The 20,177-nt window shown below is 36.9% G+C and overlaps 1 protein-coding gene across 1 annotated transcript in view; it reads right to left on the bottom strand.

The window, feature by feature from the left end:
- luzp2 (leucine zipper protein 2) overlaps window positions 1-20,177 on the bottom strand; it is a 191,675-nt gene that overhangs the window by 62,023 nt on the left and 109,475 nt on the right. The window lies entirely within an intron of this gene.

Genomic DNA, 20,177 nt, shown 5'->3' with positions numbered 1-20,177 from the left:
CGTCATAACTGGAATTTATAATCTCATTTCAAATTTTCTTCCAGTATACTTGTGAGTACTCCTGTCAGGACTTTGTCTTTTGGCCGCCCTGCTGGCCATTCTGGGTATTGCGTTGCCATGTGACTTTGTTTGTGTCTAGTATTGCCATGTGCTTCTGTTTGTTCCTGTGTTCTCCTGTCCCCGCCCCTCACCTGATCTCTATTATTGCCTCATTTGCTTCCACCAATCACCTGTCCTTGAAGACAACTGTTCTGTGTATTTAAGTCTGTGCTGGTATCTGTTCTTTGTCAGATTGTGAAAGTTTGCTGCCTGTGAAAGTTTGCTGCCTGTGAAAGTTTGCTGCCTGTGATTTGTACTTCTGACTGTGTTAACCTTGACCTGTTTTTGCCTTACGATTTGGATTTGTTTGCCCTATGGATTGCTGGATTTGACCTTGATTGAACTTGTTTTTTGACCTGCCTTTGCCTCATGTCTTGGAATTGTTTGCTCTCTGGATTTCTGGATTAGACCTTGGATTGGACACGGTTTTTCAGGTTGGCTTCTGATTTTTGTTTTTGAATAAATCTTATTTTACCCAGTGGGTCTGCAATTGGGTCTTGGTCTGTCAAAACCTCACAATACCCCAGCTTATTTCAAAAACTAACAGGTTTTAATGCATGACCTCACTGTGTCAAACAGTTATCAAGTGTTAGAAATTATGTAGCAACTCTCATCACCAACCAGCAGCTGACTGATACTAAATGCACTTGAGTAGCAAACTGTGGCTGAGGCATTGGACATTTGTTAAACTTCAGGGCAGTGTTGCATGAATATTCATATATCTTCAGCTGTAGCCCCCAGTTATATCATTTGAAACACCTTGCTGAGTTCAATACATTTTATTTCATCTATAGTCTATGTATTAAGCTGGAGAAAACTGAAGGAATCTGTTACTGCTTTGTAACAAATGTGTAAATGGAATGTCAGTGCCTAAAGATACATCTTCTAGAACACTGAAGTTAATAACTTTCCAGCAAGGCAACAAACTAGAGATTTGAGAGAACATTCATATAATATTTAGCCACATCCATGTTTTCCACCACTGGTCTATATTATTTTTATTGAAACATCAGTTTGATATGGCATCAAAGTTCACAGCTGGCCAAATGAAAAGAATATTGCCATATTAAGACAGCACAGCTCAGTTGTCTCTGCTGTGAATGAGTTTCTTTCTTTTTTTTAGATCTATTCAGAGACTGAGGAATCCGAAAGATACTCTGCACAACCACGTATTGTGAGCCTTAGAGGACAAAATTGGGAAAAAAGAATTCTGTGGCAACATACAGTCTCAAGGCCATAACATAAGTTGTGAAAATGGAATCTTTGCCTCCTGGCTATGGTCTTGAATAAGTCATGACCACAAGTCTCTACAGTTACAGTTAGATCCTTAAAATCCTTAGAATTATATTAAATCTTTAGAATAGCATCAAATCTTAAAATAGCATTAAGAGAAAAGCTACCATTCTTCAAGCCTGTTTAGATGATAGGTGTATGATAGGAAAATTAACTGGTTTCCTGCAAATTCTCCAGCCCATGTTGCAAAAATATGTTTTCATTTTCTTTCTCCTTGTTATTTGTTTTCCTTTATCTTGGCTGGAAACAATTGCCCTGCATATTTTACCTAAAGCTAGTGGCTGAATTTAATAAGATTTGAGTACTTATGGAAGCTGGGCCAAAGCTAAGTTGAGTTTTGTACGAGCACATATATCAGTTTTTGGGCTTTATTTTTGAAGAAAGTGGCTGTGTCCTTACTCTAAACGTGTGACTCATAATACCATATTCAAGCAATCAAAAGTCCAAGATCAAACTTCACTTGTATAGTCCAAAAATGCGTAATTTTACATTTAGCTCTCAGAACTAAAGCATGGTAGAATGCAGAACAAATCATAATTGTTGGAGGACAACAAAAACAACAGGGAAAGTAAGAAAAGGTCATAAAGAAATGCAAGAGAGTTGAAGACAACTGAACATAAGGAAGCATCTCTGGTGGCTCCCATGATCCACAGTATGAACCAGGTTGTGCAGTGACTGTAGTAGGATTAGTGTCATACCATCCCAGTTTCAATCGATCAGACTTTCAAAAATGAGAATGCTCTCCTGTGCTGTCATGCAGCTGCTATCTGAAATAACTCACATACCACAACACAGAATGGTTTTTGGGTGCTTTCAAATGAAACCATGTGCAGAAATATCATGTACACTTAATGTCAAATCAGAAAAGGGTTAGAAAAAGATGCTTTGCAATAGACAAATTCCCACAGATTATCTGAATTTGTGACATGCATTTTAAGTTCTGAATCTGATGGAGTATTTTGTGAATTAATCACTGTGGATACTTTGTTAATTGAACGTGTAAATTCTGAATGTCGGAAATTAATGAATGTATGCAATTTACAAAGATGTAGCATTTATGCAAATTTGTAAGTCACTCCAGTTTCGTTGATAGCTTCGTTTTTTTATTTGGTCTCCTTCCATAACAACCACATCAAAATGAGACGTAATCATAAGAAGAAATTGAATGTGTAAATAGAAAATAATGCATTAAAAACTCACTAATTTTAAATTAAAGTCACAGACCTTGTCCCCAGCTGCAATCTGGTAGATGATTGCCTTTGTGAACATATTCAATGTTCTGCTCTCAGCTGTGATTGGGGTCCTTGTTACCTGACTGCCCTTTTTATATGCAGATAAAGACATGTTGGCCTGTTGGAAAGATTTCCATTCATTTTGCCCAAACTCCATCTAAAAGGGCACCTTCACACTAAATAATGAACTGTCTATGAACATGGGTATAATGGGGACATAAGACTCAGGACTCAAGGGCTGGCAGATAGTAAAGGAAAACTTGTGCTTAATTTACAACCTCATAGCCAAGTCTTGACCCTCTGGTCCTAATGGAACAGTTACTATGTTCAGTAAGTTTGAAACATCCTTTTGCCATTAGAGCTCATGAAGAACTTACCACCAGAGCCAAAAATACTGAGTAAGGTCAAGGCAGCCCCATTACACAAGCTCCCTAATGGCTGAAATACTGGCACCTTCAGTTCTGAAATGGTTTTCATTCATAATTAACACAAAAAAGATTTAAAATACTATGATTTAGGCATCAAAATTTTTAGCAGTGCCCCTTTTCTCCGGCACTTAAAAATTTGATCTCTCTCCGCCAAATACTTACAAATTTATGAGTGGGAGGACTGCCGATGTGCCCTCCTCTTTCAAAGTCCATGAGACCTTGCAATTTATGAAATCTAGGCAACCTGAAAGAAGATTCAAGTTTTTCTATTTATTATTTGGGACTTCTTTTTTTTTTTTTTAAATGATATTTTAAGACATTTCATAATCTGCTTTAAAACAATAGTAGTACATTGTAGATCACGAATCCTGCTTTTTGCTGTTGGGCACAACTTTCCCTCATTCAAATTAATGTTCGGGCATTATGATGGACCATCTCAACATATGTCCTTGGAGACAGACAATGTTGCTTATGCAGCTACAGCCTAAATCACCTACGCTTCCTTGCACCATGCACCACCTTCCTTCCTTGCACCATGTCCTACGCTTCCTGGCACCATGTCCTGCCCCTCAGTACATCTGTAAGGTATCTAAAGCAGAGCTGATTGCTTGCACCCACAGCATCCTACCTAAATTAATCATTAATAACATATTAATCATCTGTATCTTACACTGTGAAATAAGCATCTCAAAAGGTTTTTCAATTTTCTGTGATTTTCTGCTGAAAGCACAAGCTGTAAATAGCGTCTATGTTTAATACAAATGGAAAATGAAACATGTTGTGGATCTGTGAATACATGTTTATCAATCCAGTCAGGCTGAAATGAATACTTCTACTTTACCCTCTGTTTCATTTTTACCCATTTCTTCTCATTGTTGAAGCCAGTTGTCAAACTTGACCAAAAAACAAGTAGCACAAAACAGCTTCGAATTAAGATTCAGCACTCAGCTTTCCTGACACTGAAATACATCATTTTCTCTTCAAGCCCTGTTGGCAATCATATCAGACCACCATGATTCACAAACATTTAAAATGTTTTGGAGATAATTCATGAAATATGTTTGTCGACATTGGAGAGCCTCTTCAAATTCTGGAATGAGCTGTAGGTTTCCTGGCCTGCCGCCATGCCATCACTGTGGAGTGTTTCTGTGTGTATGCATATGTGTGTGTGTGTGTGTGTGTGTGAAAGAGAGAGATGGCGAGAAGGAGAGAGAGAGGGAGGGAGGGAGACTGTGCATCTTTGAAATGGAGGAAAATGTCACTTCATGGCAGAAAAGCTACCACACCCTCCTGACTGTTTCTCTGCCTCTCCGCACTCATCTGTGGGACTGTGGGAGGTTTAAAATGAGTTCATTAGTCATTTCATATTCTGCTGCAACAATGCATCAGTAAATATTGTTACTGAGATGAGAGAATAGTTATTTCTCTGAATCAAATATAGGTAAAATGCCCTGAAACCAAATGTTAGGAGTGGCACAGTAAATATATTCAAAATATAATCACAAAACAACATTAAAAAACTAAATTATACAGGCCCTTCTTTTAGAAATCAGAATTCTACTCTACTTTCCTGCTTTGTGTAAGGGGAATATTTGGGATAGTTTATTTTGTTGTGCACTCTACCGTTTATAAAAGGATAAAAATAACTAGTGACATCCTGCATTGTCCTTACATGACTGCTTCCTTGTAAAATAATTAGGCACTGGGAAATGATTCATCTTAAAATACAGCGTATGAAATTACTTGTCAATGGCGAGTGCTTTTCCCTCACATTTCCTTCAGTCTTTCATTTAGACAATAATTTGCCACCTTTGTTCCATCATCATTCAAAAAAGGAAGATACTTTTATTTAGATAATTTTATTTTTAGTAACTCAGGTTAGTTTGTTGAATCCTAAATTAAACTTCTCTGCTGTGTAATTTAACTTACAATGTGATGTATGTTAACTTGAAAAAGGTACTTTTTAAGGATCTCTTTTGTTCCTAACCCATTATTTTATTGTGGGCGCCAGGTCTATTTACAGGATAATGCAATGTTTGTGCAATGTCCTGTTTACACTAGGATTTTTTAAGCATCATCACAGAAATTAAATGTTTGTTTGGGGGTTAACTATCTTTGAGTGAGATATTTCAGATGCACAGAGGTATCTGCCACAGAGACAGGGAGAAAAAAAGGCCACTGACAGGATTTAGTGGTGTTACTAATCTTTTGTGTGCAACACTTTCCTTTTCAAGCTCAGGATCAAAATGTCAAAGAACGAATCAATGAGCATTTAGACAAAAAGCAGATGCCATATCTTTGTGACATGTAGAAATGAGAATACCTGTTCAGAGAATTAGGAGATGTCACTTTGAGAAACATACCCATGCTAAACACACTTGAAATCATCTACATCCATCATGAGGTAGTGCAAAAAAAAAATGTATGTATATGTTTGTGTGTTTGTGTGTGTGTGTGTGTGTGTGTGTGTGTGTGTAGGACTGTAATATTGTAGGACTATTTGCTGAGGTGATGATGAACAAAAAAGATATTCATTTATGTAGTGAAGAGTGTAACAAAACTATGACAAGATCTTTATCATTACAAGCTGTGCCTCTGACACTTTGATGGAGCTGGAATGAGTTATAAATTAGTGCCATAGTTAGTGCACTGAAGAACCAAAATGACTGTGGAGCTCAATCTTTGTCTTTGAGCACTGATTTACTGTTTCAAGCTAGAGGTAATGTCGGCTGTATTTCTTTATGGAAGTGAGGAAGCAAGACAAGTACAATTTGTGCTTGAAGCACAATGCACAACAGCATGCTTCTTTGAAATTACCAGTTCTATTGTATTGTTAACATATACTAATATATATGGCCACTAATTGTGGAATGCAAAATTGTTACCTCTGCTTGGACACAGTTGGCACTTAATTGAATCAAATTAGCCTAATGTCAGCCTCTTTTTGAAAATATGCAAATCCTTTATATTTTATGTGCTTCCATAAAATTCCCTTAATATAAATGTAATATTATTTCATATTTAAAAATATGGGATTCGGGTTTTGATATATCTGAGGTATGCAAACAAACTTCTCAAGGGAAAATTTGACTGAACGACAAAATAACCCTGGTGAATTCAAACGCTGATAAATTAATTTAAATTTAAATCACCCCTTTTAAGTCAAACTCGATTGTCCATACAATTAGATTATTTTTGGAAGTGAGAGAATTTTGTGTAAGTGTTTGAGTGATGGACTTTTAAAATGTGAAAACTAGAGGTCGGTTTTCATATGAAATGACACACATCTGGATGTGTCAGTTGATGACATTGTCCAACGTAGTTCAAGTTTACCAATTTTCAGAAGTAAACAAATGAAGTTCTATGGACAACAAAATTTGATAAAAAACGGGAGCCACTTACAATTATGTGGTTAGCGATTCACAGAAAACCAACACCAAATAGGTAAAACAATAAGGTGAAGGTCAATTCTAAGATAAATTCATAAGTGAAATAACAGATTATAATTTACACAGAAAAAAATGTAGATCATTTGAAAATATTGGACATAGTGATATTAATCTGATAGTAATCTTGCAACATTTGTATTTACATACTCCCTATCATGCATTCAGGACCATGATAAATTCATTAAATAAATATTTCCAGCATTAAAAAATATTTTCAGCAGCTTGACAGGATTGTGGCAAATAGCTTATCCAGGGTTTACTTTATCTAACTGCTCTGTCATTGCTCTGCAAAAGATGTCAAACAAACCCCTGAATCTGTTATCTTCAGTGTGGATTAGATGTCATTTCTTGCGCTTTCATATTTTTTATATTCAAAATATTTTTAACACCCTGTGACAGGTTGTCACAAAAGAGCTAGTATTATAACATGAAACTTATTAGTATCTTGACAAGACCAGTTCTTTTTGCAAGTGAAGATTAGAGCTATTTGTTGTATATCCAGTGGACAACATTGTTTCCCTTTTCAAAACATTCTAACGATATCTGCCAAAACAGCTGCTTATCACATGCTTAGCACAAAAAAGCAGGATTTGGCCTGAACATAGACCACACAGCTTCAGCCTTCGTCACAAACCTCACTGTACGTCTGCCATAGCAGTCTGAAATATTAACTTTAGAATGCAGCAAGAAATAAGGGGCTATTCTGGATGTGATCAAAAATGACTTCATTAAATGTAACAGGCGCTGGTTAATCATGATGATATTTAGCAATTCATACCCCTCCCTATGTACATGAGGCAGAATGATGTAATTAAGCATATAGGCTCCATTGTAGATGCATTGGTTTCACTTTCTCATTAGTTAGTTTGATTGCACTAATTTAAAAAAGGTATATAACATTCTGTACTCGTACTTCCTTGCATTGCACATGGCTTGTCTTCCTCAAAAAAAAAAAGAAAAAAAGAAAAAAACAAAAAGCACCAAACAAACAAAAACCCCATGATTTTGAGCAGCCCATCCATCTTCAAAAGGTATTTTTGAATAAAAGTGAAAACTGCTCTCTGTGTGATGAGCCCAGGGTTATAAGGGCTCTGGGTTAAAGTGGATTGCTCTTTACGGCTGCTTCAGGATCACTCTTTATCCAGACCCCCAGCTACACACTGACTCTAAGCTAAGCTCATTATGTAAAACACTGCACTGCATGCACACCACATCCCTGTGCCAAAACTCACAGTGACAATGCACTTCATGCTTTGAAAAGCCTATTTCAAGCTCACTGTGTCTGGTCTTGTCCTTTCAGGACAGACATTAGGCACGAAAACCTCAGCTGACATTAAATCACTCCGTCTGACTTCTCTGTATAAAAAGCTTGAGGTAGGTAGTACTATTAGTGAACCAAAACCCCTGAGGAAAAATAAATAAATAAGTAAAACAGCCATAAGACTGCTAAAGATGTGTACAGATATGATACGTACAACATTGCTCTACAACAGAGCTGGCTCAAAAATTCACATCAAGTCGAATCATCTCAGCTACCTCAGAACCAGGCATTGGAAAAGTATTTTGCCTGAACTGTTTCAGGGAAACATAAAACTCTGGGAAAAGTACAGAAAAAAATGTGAGCACAGATTAGCATTGGTAATATAAGTTTATTTAAATAGGTGCATACACATATGGGTCCACAAATGTGACTGCTTCAGTTTGGTTTCAGTCAAGCAGCATGAAAACTTTAAAGGGTAATACTGTGTTGTCATTACTGGCTCTGTCAGAGAAAAAAGAAAAATACATGGTGTACAGTACATACGTTGTGCCAAGAACAAAGTATTTAGTTTTGTGAAGGACGAATGTGTGACGTAATGTTTGCTGTAGTACATTAAGAAAATGATGGCTGCAGATATTCAAAGATGCATATCAAAGCTTCATCTCGTCTCTCATGTATCACCTCTTACATTCCGTTATATGGAATCTATGAAATAATGGGACACTGTATTTTAAATATTTCACATTTTAAATATTTTCCCTTCCCTCTTATTTAATGACCAACAGTTTGACAAAGTCTGCTTCTACTGAGATCTAATTAAAATTCAAAGAACAATATGTGTGGAAGAAAATTGAGTTTAAATGAAGTAAATATTTGTCTTATATCAATAATCACAGCAACTCAGATTGGTTTTGACAATGGGGTTGACAAAGCAAAGGGGGGGGGGGGTTGAAAGTGGAGGACCCTATAGTAGACCCTGTAGAGTGGTGTGCTCTCTGAAGGTTCCTATCATACCAGTCTGAAATCTTAGCCTGTTTGACATTGCTTGAGTCCCAGCCCTTCACAAGCTCAGATCAATCCCTTAGAATGATTTGTTATTGACCTTGGTGTGGTGACATGTTTCTGCAGCTAACTGCGTGAGCCGACCAATTTTTTCCCACCTGGAGGTTGATTGGGAAATAATGATTGGAACCCCAGTTGTAATCCTTCAGTGTGAAAAAAATGCAAGATTCCCACTATCTGAATTGTTTAAATTGACAGAGGGTATTTGTTGTCTTGAAAACTATTGGTTTTGATTGATGAAACAAGGGTTGAGATCTCTAATTCCAGCTTCTGCGCACTGTATTTCGATTAGAAACAAAAAGCAAGAAAAGCTGTAACTCTCCAGAAACTTATTTTGTTCATGTACCATCTGAGCTCTCCCCAAAATATTTTGCTTACCATCAAGACCTGTCAAGGTCCTGGATGTTTCCATTGTAAAATGATAGAGGAAACCTGTATATAATGTTTCTTACACACAAACACACTTGACAAGACATCTTAAGTGATGAAACTGAGCCACAATAATGGCTGTACTGAGAACTCACCACCATATTCTGTTAGATAGTCTTGCTCCCCTGGAGGTACACAGGTTTTTTGTGTCTGATGAAAAGGTCAGTCTCTCTTAATGAATACCCAATGTTCTGCTCACCTCAATGAATATCACAAAAGTGGTGTCACACTGAATTTCAGGATCCAATCTCATTACAAGTGTTCTGTTCTGTCTGAAAGATGATTTAAGAAAGATGGGGATTTTTTTCAGGGGTCATACTGCTAAGCGGTTTCATTGAGACTCACAATAAAACACACAGAAAAATAAAAACACTGGATAAGGGATTTATTTGACCTCCACAGTTTGTATAAACTTTGTATTAGAAGTGAGAATGTTGCATATTTCATTGAGGCACTCTGGAACAAAACAAAACTATTCAGTGATGCTACGCTGCACTGTGTCTTGCCCTCTCATGAGAGAACATCAACTAACCATGACTCATTAAACGCTTAACTATATTCTGTGAAACATTCAGACATTTTCAGACATGCACCTCTATATAATCCCACTGAATGATAATTGGCAATCTTTAACATGTGTGCACGGCTCAGATTGTCACATTCTAAATTAGGCTCATGCCAATGTCTAAATTGGCTCCTATTATCAGATACATTTGTTCCACCATTCCTCCTCCGCAGAGTAATTACCAGCAGATCTGCAGAATTGCTTTAGGCACTGGTTAAATTGGCTTCATGAAAACTTTTGATTGGTCAAATGCATCCTTGATTTTGAAATACTTTATTTACAAATAAACTCAAAAGGATGTGAACAAATAAACATATACATGGTATATTCTTTCAGCAATACGTCTTGTGCATACATATAAAATATGTATTAAGACTCACAGTTGTGGCACCATAGTTTGTGTATGTATTTTTGACTAGCTTCAAGTCAGTATGTTCATCAAATTAAAACAAACAAACAAACAGACAGACAGACAGGCAGGCAAACTGATATACACACAGACAGACAGACATACAGACAAAAGGGGGTGCCATCGTAGGAACTTTTTGCTGCCCTTGCAAGGACGAAGTGCACATAACACTAACACACTGAATTGACTATTTGTACTGTTGTTAATATCTTTTGGCAATAAATTCATAAATCACAAAAAAATGTTGCTTTGATATATTAAATGGAATTCTTATCTTGGGATGTTACATATCACAGATTTAAGAATCAACATCCAGTCAAAATGTGCTTCCAGTTTTTGCCCAACCCTCTAATATAGTTGACAAATAGAGGTGAAACAAAACCTTTTTTTAAAGAATTTGTTGATTTTAAGAAGACAGTTATATACTATGGGCAGCATGGTGGTGCGGTGGGTAGTGCTGTCGCCTCACAGCAAGAAGGTCTCAGGTTCGATTCCTGGCCGTGCGAGGGGAACTCTGTTCTGTGTGGTGTTTGCATGTTCTCCCCGTGTCTGCGTGGGTCCCCTCCCCTCCAGGATCTCCGGTTTCCTCCCGCAGTCCAAAGACATGCAGGTTAGGTGAATTGGAGACCCCTAGGTGTGAGTGTGTTTGTCTGTGTGTCTGCCCTGCGATGGACTGGTGACCTGTCCAGGGTGCTTCCCTGCCTTTCGCCCTATGAGCGCTGGGATAGGCTCCAGCACCCCCCACAACCCTAATCAGGATAAGCGGCTTCGATAGTGAGTGAGTGAGTTATATACTATTGATATGAGTAAAAAAATAATATTTAGTAAATATAAGTGGTCACCAAAACCTCTCTTCAAAATTAAATAAAGCAGTTATCAACTTTTTCTGTCACCCCCTGACCTAAATTGCCCTGCGGTGTGACAACACATTTGAAATATATTTAAATGTTATTAAAATTTTAAAGACTGATCACGTCCATTGTAAAAACCTGACACTCTTTCAAATAAATCATTGTATATATTTTACATATCTATAGAATGCATTGATATTTTTCAACTTCATTATACTTTTTCAACTTATTTTTCAATGTCTTGACATGCCCCATTATTACCTCACAAAGGTTGTTACAATATGTTCACATCCTGATAAAAATGCATCATATTCTTAATATATTGAGATGATATAATGTGATAAATTATTTGAGAGTAAACTAACCGAAGCTTATACTGTAAAGCGCATTTTTTTTCTCGTTCTGCTGGTGTCAGACTGCAGGACATGATGGCACAGAACAGAACAAGAAACAAGGCAGAGTAGAAGTACCACAGAGAGGAAATAATCTCATGTTGAATACAGAAACAATGTACATTCACATGTACCATTCCTTTTATCTACCTCCTCTACTCCACTTCTCTACTGCTTTCTTCTCTTTACCCATTTTTCTGCTCCCTTCTCCTTGTGCACAACTTCGGTGCTTCTTTTTCATCTTTTGCCAACTTTTAATGATATCTACCAATAAATCAAACAGATAGCTGTTAGCAAACATATAAAAATGTGAGAAAAAAATCAACTAATTTAACTTATGAAGTGTGTAAGCCAAAAAAGGCAAAAGCTCCACTGACTATCTCTCCCTATAGAATTAATAGTTCATTTGTTTCCTCCTTCTTACTCAAAAGATTTCCTGAAACTTGCTTTAATCTTGAATTATTCTCTTATGGTACCTCCTTTCTTTGCTCATGTTCTGATGAACTGCTGAACAATTAACAGTATACAACCAACATATACATCAATGAAAGAAGACGGGAAACATGTAGCTTTACAAATGAAAGAAAATTATCAAAATTATATAGTTGTAACCACATAATCACGCATGTCACACCACAGGACATTTACAACATTGCAGCCATTTTGAGGCCTTCCAGCTAATAGCTTGTCTTTTATTTGCAGGTGTGTATACACATGCATCTTTCTATGTAATTACAATATATATATATATATTACAATACAAGAAATAGGAAAATGGACACATTGATGGTTTATCCAACAGTGAAGAAAATTTCAAAGGAGATGAAGAGCCCCACTTTGTCCTTTACGTCCCCATTTCAAATGTCATGCAGACTTACTGGTAGTGGTTTGATGAAAATGACTCTCATGGTTGTCCATGAAAATGTTTGTTTATGGAATAGATTTGGTCTCAAGCTGCAGAACTAGATTTTGATTACAAAGCACAATGAACTGTGATAATTTCCACATAACTTCAGTGATACCAAAGAGCATAATTTAGGAAAACAGTCTACTGTGAAATAATGTCAGTGGCCTTTTAATCCATTTTCAGGCACCATTGTTTATTTTGCTAATGTTTACTATCAACTGCTTCATGCCTATTACAGTCACACTGCAGGACATTTTGCAAGGTTAAGTTGAAAATAGTTTTTTTTTCCCCATAACATACATGGTCTTCATTATTCGTTAAACTTTCATTTACTGAACATTATTTACCTTAGATAGATAGATAGATAGATAGATAGATAGATAGATAGATAGATAGATAGATAGATAGATAGATAGATGGATATCTATCTTCCTTAATTTGGAGAAGGAAGTACCCATTAACCTGGACATTAGTCAACTCTGAATATCATCTCAAAGAGCTGCATTCCACTGTGAGCCATTAGTCTATAATCTGACTCTCGTACAGTGTGACTGACATAGCCAGATGGCATATGAATCTAGTGAATTCCACACCAGACAGGGGCCACATGTTTATGAACAGGTGCAGATGAAAGGCAAGAATGAGCTTGTAGTATGACACAGGTAACAAAAAGTAAATGGCCTGTAATGTTGGCAGTATTTGAGGACACAAAATTGTAGTTTTGATGATTTAAGTGATTATTTACCTCTTGTTTGCTTTAAAGCTTTGTTAATCTCTCTCTGGTATGGTAATATAGAGCTACAAAAGTCCTCCCTTACACACTCGTCCAATGATGAGTTGGCAAATCAGTAATATTTAGTGCTCTCTGCAGCTGGGATGAAGAATGTGGGCCTGGTGACTGTCACTGTTTCATTTCACCCTCAATTACTTAAGAAATAAATTCTAACACTTCAAATAAGAGGGATGGGACCATCTGCTCTCCCCATTCAATTCCTGAAAACACTCATCAGAAATACATCTGCATTTGTCTCACATAATCCCTATTGCAATTGTACAGCATTTGTATAGCACTCTCTCTGGGAATACATTTTTCTTTCTCTTTTGACCATATAGATATGAGGAAACTGCAGCTTCACATCTAATATATAATAATATCATCATCATCATCATCATTATCATCATCAACATTAACATCAGCATTAACATCAGCATCAGCATCAACATCAAGAGTTTTATATTATAGGCAGATATAATATTCTAAAACCAGCAGAAATGTTTGGTGCACTTGAAGAGCAGATAATATTCAGTAAGAGGACATCAGGGGAAAAAAGATACTCCAGTGGCTAAAAGCTTTGTAACAACATTTAGTTATTGTGAGCACAATTGCAGCAACACAGGAACAATTTACATTCCAAAATCTATATTATATTTTGAGCAAGCAGAATAAGAATCAGTTTTACTACAGCAGCGTGCAGCAACAACACTACCCACATCTGCACCACAAGGCTTCATCTCTCCTTTTTTTTTTTTTTTTTACAAATCGTGACAAAGTACTGAGGCAGGTCTGTGCTGAGGAAGTTTTTAGCAGAGCTCAGCTCCTCACCAGGATGTGTCAAAGTTATAGAGCTCCACAGATCTGTTGGGGACAGCATAGGGTGGGATCAATAAACTATCAAGTGGTCAGACTGCTGTGTGTGTTAATGAAGTGCCTTAAATTTCCTGTGAATTTGTAAAGCAACTGGACACGTCTGTCACAAGGAAGCCAAACTGTCATAAGTTTTATTAATACTGAAACAGAGTATGACTTATGTCTATAGTCTACGTCAAGCACCCTTTAAGTTCTCTAAATGGCTCATTTTGATCACAAAGGACCAATGATCACACAAGGTAAATGCTAAGTAGATAAAGACGTTTAATAACAGTTTCCAAATATTTTCAAATATTTCCAAAGCATAACTCATTGCAGTGAATGTGTAAAGAAATTTATTTTTACGAATTATCTCAGTTTTCTGTCAACACTTGTAAGGATCCGGCTATTGATTCTCATGAGTTTCTCAGGAAAGTTGATATAATTCAGCCAGACACAAAGGTATAGTGCTGTTCTTCATTTATTACACCGTAGGATGCCGCAGGCTCACATACGGTTAACAGGCCTGTCATTAGAAAAGGGTAAACCGTCAGAACATCACGAACTGTCGCATAAGCGCAAGACAGCATGTCAACACATGATGTGCAGGTAGCAGAGAGAGAAATACAGGGCGATAACCCCCTTGATCCCACAAGATGTCATCATAAGCCGATCATTACACACGGTTCACAAAAGTGAATGTTTTGTTTCATGTCAGCCTTTTAAATATGTATTATTGTTTTATTTGAGACAACTGTGTTGTTTAGCACTGCTGTGAGACAAACAAAACTTCAACAAACTATGAATATCACTGAAAGAGGATATTACTTCTCACCTGAAATAAACTTACTCTCATAATCATACTGACAGTGTAAGAGTTCCAGCTCCTGATGCTCTAAAAAAACCTCATACAACAAGCTGGACTTTCCTATCAGCAAACACTCCTCTGCAGTATCACTGCTCCATTCCTCTCATTATTTCCAATCATATCCTTTTCCGTGACAGCTATCCTTTTGCCTAACACAGGTGCCAAGAGAAACCTTGCTTTAAAATCACCACATACCACAAACTCAAATGGTCCCACAAAGAAAGCTTAATGTTTACATAAAGTCATTGTACTTGCGGTCACTGATGGCTTCGATTTGTTTTGCAAAATAACCTTTAATTCCTCTTTTTTCAGAACAGCTAGGTGCAGCTGATTACTCATTATTCACCCTTAAAACAGACTCATCAAGCCTTTCTCCCAGAAGCACTGATATAAAAAAGTAAGTAAAAGTGTGTAACACTAAAAAGTGGTAAACTGATGGAGAGAGAGAGAGAGACAGAGAGAGAGAGAGAGAGAGAGAATATTTAATAACACACAGGTGTATGCCCTAAACCAGTGGCCAGTGAGAAATTTTTAATCATTTTTTCTCTCAGCATGATCATGAGTGTAAAGTGGTGCTGCTAGAGGAGCAAGAGAGTAAGAGCCCACTTCTAATAAATCATTCTTTTTAGAGCCCAGTTTAAACACTTACTGTCTACACTGCTCAAAAAGCTGTATTATCAATTGTCAATTTCAAAAGCGCAACACGCGAAGCAGACGCAGCAAGAAACTTCCTGTAAGAAGAGCTTTTATCTTTATCCCTCCTAGATTTATTGCAATTTATTACACAGCTTTGTTGAATACTCGATTCTGATTGGTCAATTACGGCATTCTATGGTCTGTTATTTCTGTATAGCAGGCCACTGCTATCCCTTACATATTATACGTATGATGCAGGACAAATCAATCAGAAATGCCACCAACTAACAGCCTAGCACATACACATCTATTCTCTGACAATCAAAAACTCGCCATAAAATTAACAAATAGAAGATGCATCACTTTTGTATAGAACATGTCCATTTAAATCTATACATACATCTTCTACCTCAAATTTTCTTGAAAAGTAACTGTATGTAGTGCATGCAGTCCTAATGTAGTTATCTGTGTATATGTATCACAGCAGTGTCATCGCATTTCCCTCCACTGCTGAAATATGGAGACCTACGGAGCTAAAGGGTATGATGCTTAGTTTATTGATTTCCTGGAGCAGTGTCACTCCCCCTTCACCCTCTTATCGACCATGTGATGAGATGTCAAGCCCTCTGCCACATCTGTCAGCTAGACTCTGTTATATGCTTGGCTGGGTTGAAGTTGTTATTCCTCTCATCACAGCCTGCTGTCCATAATCATCTTTCCTATATTAATTAACCCAAATCAAGTTAGTTTCCTGCTCCTGTCTCTTTAGATGTATCTTTATCTTACATGCACTCCTTCGCCCCAGTGCCAAAAAACCAAATAACTGTATAAACACACTCAGAGTACGTAACTGCATATAATCAACTTTAGTGCAGCGTTCTTTGCCTACATTTAACACATACTTTTCTTGCTGACAGTTTGAGAGGAAAAATTCTGCTTTCCCTAACAATTGATAATCTATATGCAGTCTTTTTGGAGGGTATCTGTCAATCCGCAGGGAAGTTCATGACTTTCCCCTAAGCAAGGCATTAGTTATTCAGTCCATTTCATGGGAATCTCAGCTGTCCAATGATGAAAGCTGCTGTGCTTTGCTGGAATGAAATACAATGTTTTAGATCTACAGTGCAGTTAAGTCCTTGCTTTGCATAAGCAAACCGCAAGATCCCTCGAAACTGACACTTGTTAAAGACTGCTGGTTTGGCAAATCAATAGTGACTTCAAAGATGAAAGCTATGGATTCGACAGCTTCCCTGAACTGAGTATTTGAGAAAGCACTGGCAAGAAAATGCTCCCTGCAGTATTATGTGGTGGGAAAATTATTCCACACTAAATTTGTTTACTTACTCTAAAAATCAAAAGATTGCCTGATAATTGTACAGTATATCTGATAGAAATGGGCATGTTTTTGTAGATGTACGTTAAATAATTCTTTCTAATCCTGAATCATAAAAAGAGCAGGAGGAAGTCTGATCCAGAGACAAGGATTACCTTGGCTGCTCATTAAAATTTAAAATCCCATTATCTACAACTTGGTTAATTTGCTATGCTTTTAAATTATATCGAACTTCTCTCTAACAATAATCTGTTTAAAATATAATGAAGCCAACTAAATGTCTTCAAGTCCCTTTCATGGAACATTACAAAATTTTCCTTTCTGGTGGTAAATCCTGGGTATGCTTCCACAGACTATCATGACTCTCCCAGTGCAATTAATTAGTCTGTAATTATAGCTGATCATTTAGATTATGCTGTTGGGTTTATTACATCAGTACACTTCAGATGGATGATAAAAGCTTCTTAATACTGCCAGTCGCAAGGTGTTAAATATATGCTTGTCTCCTGCTCCATGATATCTGATCCATGATATATGACATACAATGGGTCTGATTTTAACATGGTACGTGCCCTGTGGTCCATCGGAATCCAATCATCAATAATTCCTATCGTCGGCTGATAATAGAAGTGCGCAGTATTTGCTTTCTGCTCAGCCATTTGCATGTCCGCTTACTTCATGTTTTCAAGAGGCTCACCATCTCCACATACAGGTGCTCTAACATTAGCCAACATGATTAAAAAGAGTAGGAAGACAAATAGGTATACTACAAACCACAAAATTCTTGTTAGCCCCTTATCCATTCAAACACAAAAGAAATCATATGACCCCAGTCTGAGCACCATTCCTTGAAGAGAGAAAACAAAAGCACAAGATTGCTCTCTATATAAATTCCTCTCTTCAATGTGAAAAAAAGAATTAACTGAAATAATCAAAAGGAAAAGGAAAGTAAAAATGTCAGTTTTCCTTTATTTCGACTCATTGTGGTGAAGAGATAAGCTATTGTATATTCGATTAAACTGACATTACTGTCTCATAAATGTCAGTGAAAACAAGTTGGAAACTCTCAAATTACACACATTTGCAAGATGTCTGTGCTATTGTCCCCAGGCAGATCTGGTAACACAGACCAAAACACAATAAAGACAAGGACAGCTTGTTGTTTCAGCCATTATTGCTAGTTTGCTGATTGCTAAAAGAAAAGAAAAGAAAAGAAAAGAAAAGAAGTTTTAAAAGAGCCAACACAGCAGCATGAAATCAATGCATATACAAAAGTGATAAGACTGCGTGATGCTGAAAGCAGATATGTATAAGAATGAACAAACTTCAGATGACTGTTTTGGAGTAGAGCAGGAAGTCCTGTTGTTGTTAACATTGATCTTTTGGCATGTTTGTCTGGGTTAGTACACTGATTTACATTAGTAACCTCTGAGAATATGAGTTTGTTGTTGTTTTTGTTGCTTTTGTTGTTTGTTTGTTCGTTTGTTTTTAATCATCCACTGCCTATGGATGTCAAACAGAGTACTAAGAACTGTGCCTTCCCCCAAATGGTCTCATCATGTCAGCTGAGGCTTTTGCTTGTACAAGTTGCTTCAAACTTGATGCACTTCACCAAAAATAATATTCAGGACCTGTGGGAGGCAAGATAGGTATTTACCAGTGTTGCAAAGAGCCAAAGAACTGCCATGTATGATATAGTCAAGTGCCACATTTCTATTTGTGAAGTAATTGTGACATGCATAGCCAGCAGAGCAATGTTTTGACACACCTAGGTTTTACACAATAACAGTAGTAGAAAAATAGGTTTAATTGTTGCTCAGAGCAGACTGATTGACATGCTATGCACGCCCTATTATTGTCAAAGCCCACGCTGACTTAGTGAGCAGCAAAAGACACTTACTACTTGAAAGCTGTCTTCAAGATGATTGCTTTTGCCCTCTGATCAGCCTCTGTTTATGGCATTGCATTTGAAATTGTTTCATCATTGATTCATATATTTCAAAGCTTTCATGAAACAAAATATCTGCTTTCAAATTACAATGCAGTTACATGAGTTTTGTTTCTTTTAACAGCTTGGATTGTGTTTAACCTCCAAAGAGTTGCGTCTCTATTCTAGTCCTTGTGTTGATTATGCTGAAATTTAGTCATACAGACTGTACAGAGGAATGTTCAACATTCGTCCACTTTCTACCTGGGAGCTGACCTCCAGGTCAGTGGAATCCTCTGTGGAGCCAGAGAGTGGAGTTGCATCTGCCTTTACCTAATTACAAGGCTGCTGCGGGGATCTTAGCCACTGCTATTTTCATAGAACCTCATATTAAATTCCCTCTCATATTCATTTTTATTCAAAGAAAGCTTCAAAGCAAGTGTCATCATCTTACATGCTCACAGAAAGACTTCCTAGAGATGCTGTAAAGCATGAAGATTTCCAATCGGGCTCCTTTTTACTTAGCACTATTAGAAATGTCAAAATTTCTTTTTTTTTCTCTGAGTAATGTGCATGGCTACTGTATTACATGTGTTGAGTACTGTCAGATGCAATGAGGAAAGGGGCTTGCATCAGATATGACTACAACTGCTCTCAGTCACCATAGGAGAGGATGATGTGATTTCAGTGCCAATTAATGTACGAGTATGAACTTTCTCCCTCCTGCATCTCCTCTGAGTCATTATATATTAATAAATCCTCTTGGTTAAGCAAAACAGATAGTACTCTGGAAGAGTAGTACCATCTCTTAAAGCTTAAGTTAGGAAATAACTCATCTAAAAGCAAAACATGTAATTAAAGCCCCTACCGCAGCTCTTGCTGTTGGCATCAACAAAGGCTGTTTATTCTATAATCTCTTTCTTTGATGAATGCTCGGTATAGACAGTCTAATGGACATTTAGGGCAATGCACTTGGGTTTTGAAAGACCTACTTAGTGTTTATGTTTCATGCTTACTTCAATTTAAAATATTTACATTTTTAACATTAAAGATTTAACATAACATTAAACATACTCTATATTAAAAACATGATTAGTCAGACTGTCAACATAATGCCATTGTAACATATATTCAGTCACAATATCATGATAATAAAGGGCCATTTGACATCTTTGAAATGTGGTGGTAAAACCCATGAAAACTCAGTTGTTCAAATGCTCAACTTACCTTCATTGCTGGGAGACACTGAATGTAGGTTTACTCTCAGTACAAGACCAATATGATTTCATTTCAAAGTCATCTTGAAATACAACTGCTGAATACATGCTTATTATAAGTAGAGGTGATGAAAGACATGTTATAAACCAAACCAGGTAAACCGTAAGATCATGTTGTTGAATGAGGTGTAA

The sequence above is a fragment of the Chanos chanos genome, chromosome 2 (assembly GCF_902362185.1).
Source record: "Chanos chanos chromosome 2, fChaCha1.1, whole genome shotgun sequence".
In the NCBI taxonomy this organism is placed as follows: Eukaryota; Metazoa; Chordata; class Actinopteri; order Gonorynchiformes; family Chanidae; genus Chanos; species Chanos chanos.
This window is presented reverse-complemented; position numbering and strand designations above follow the sequence as displayed.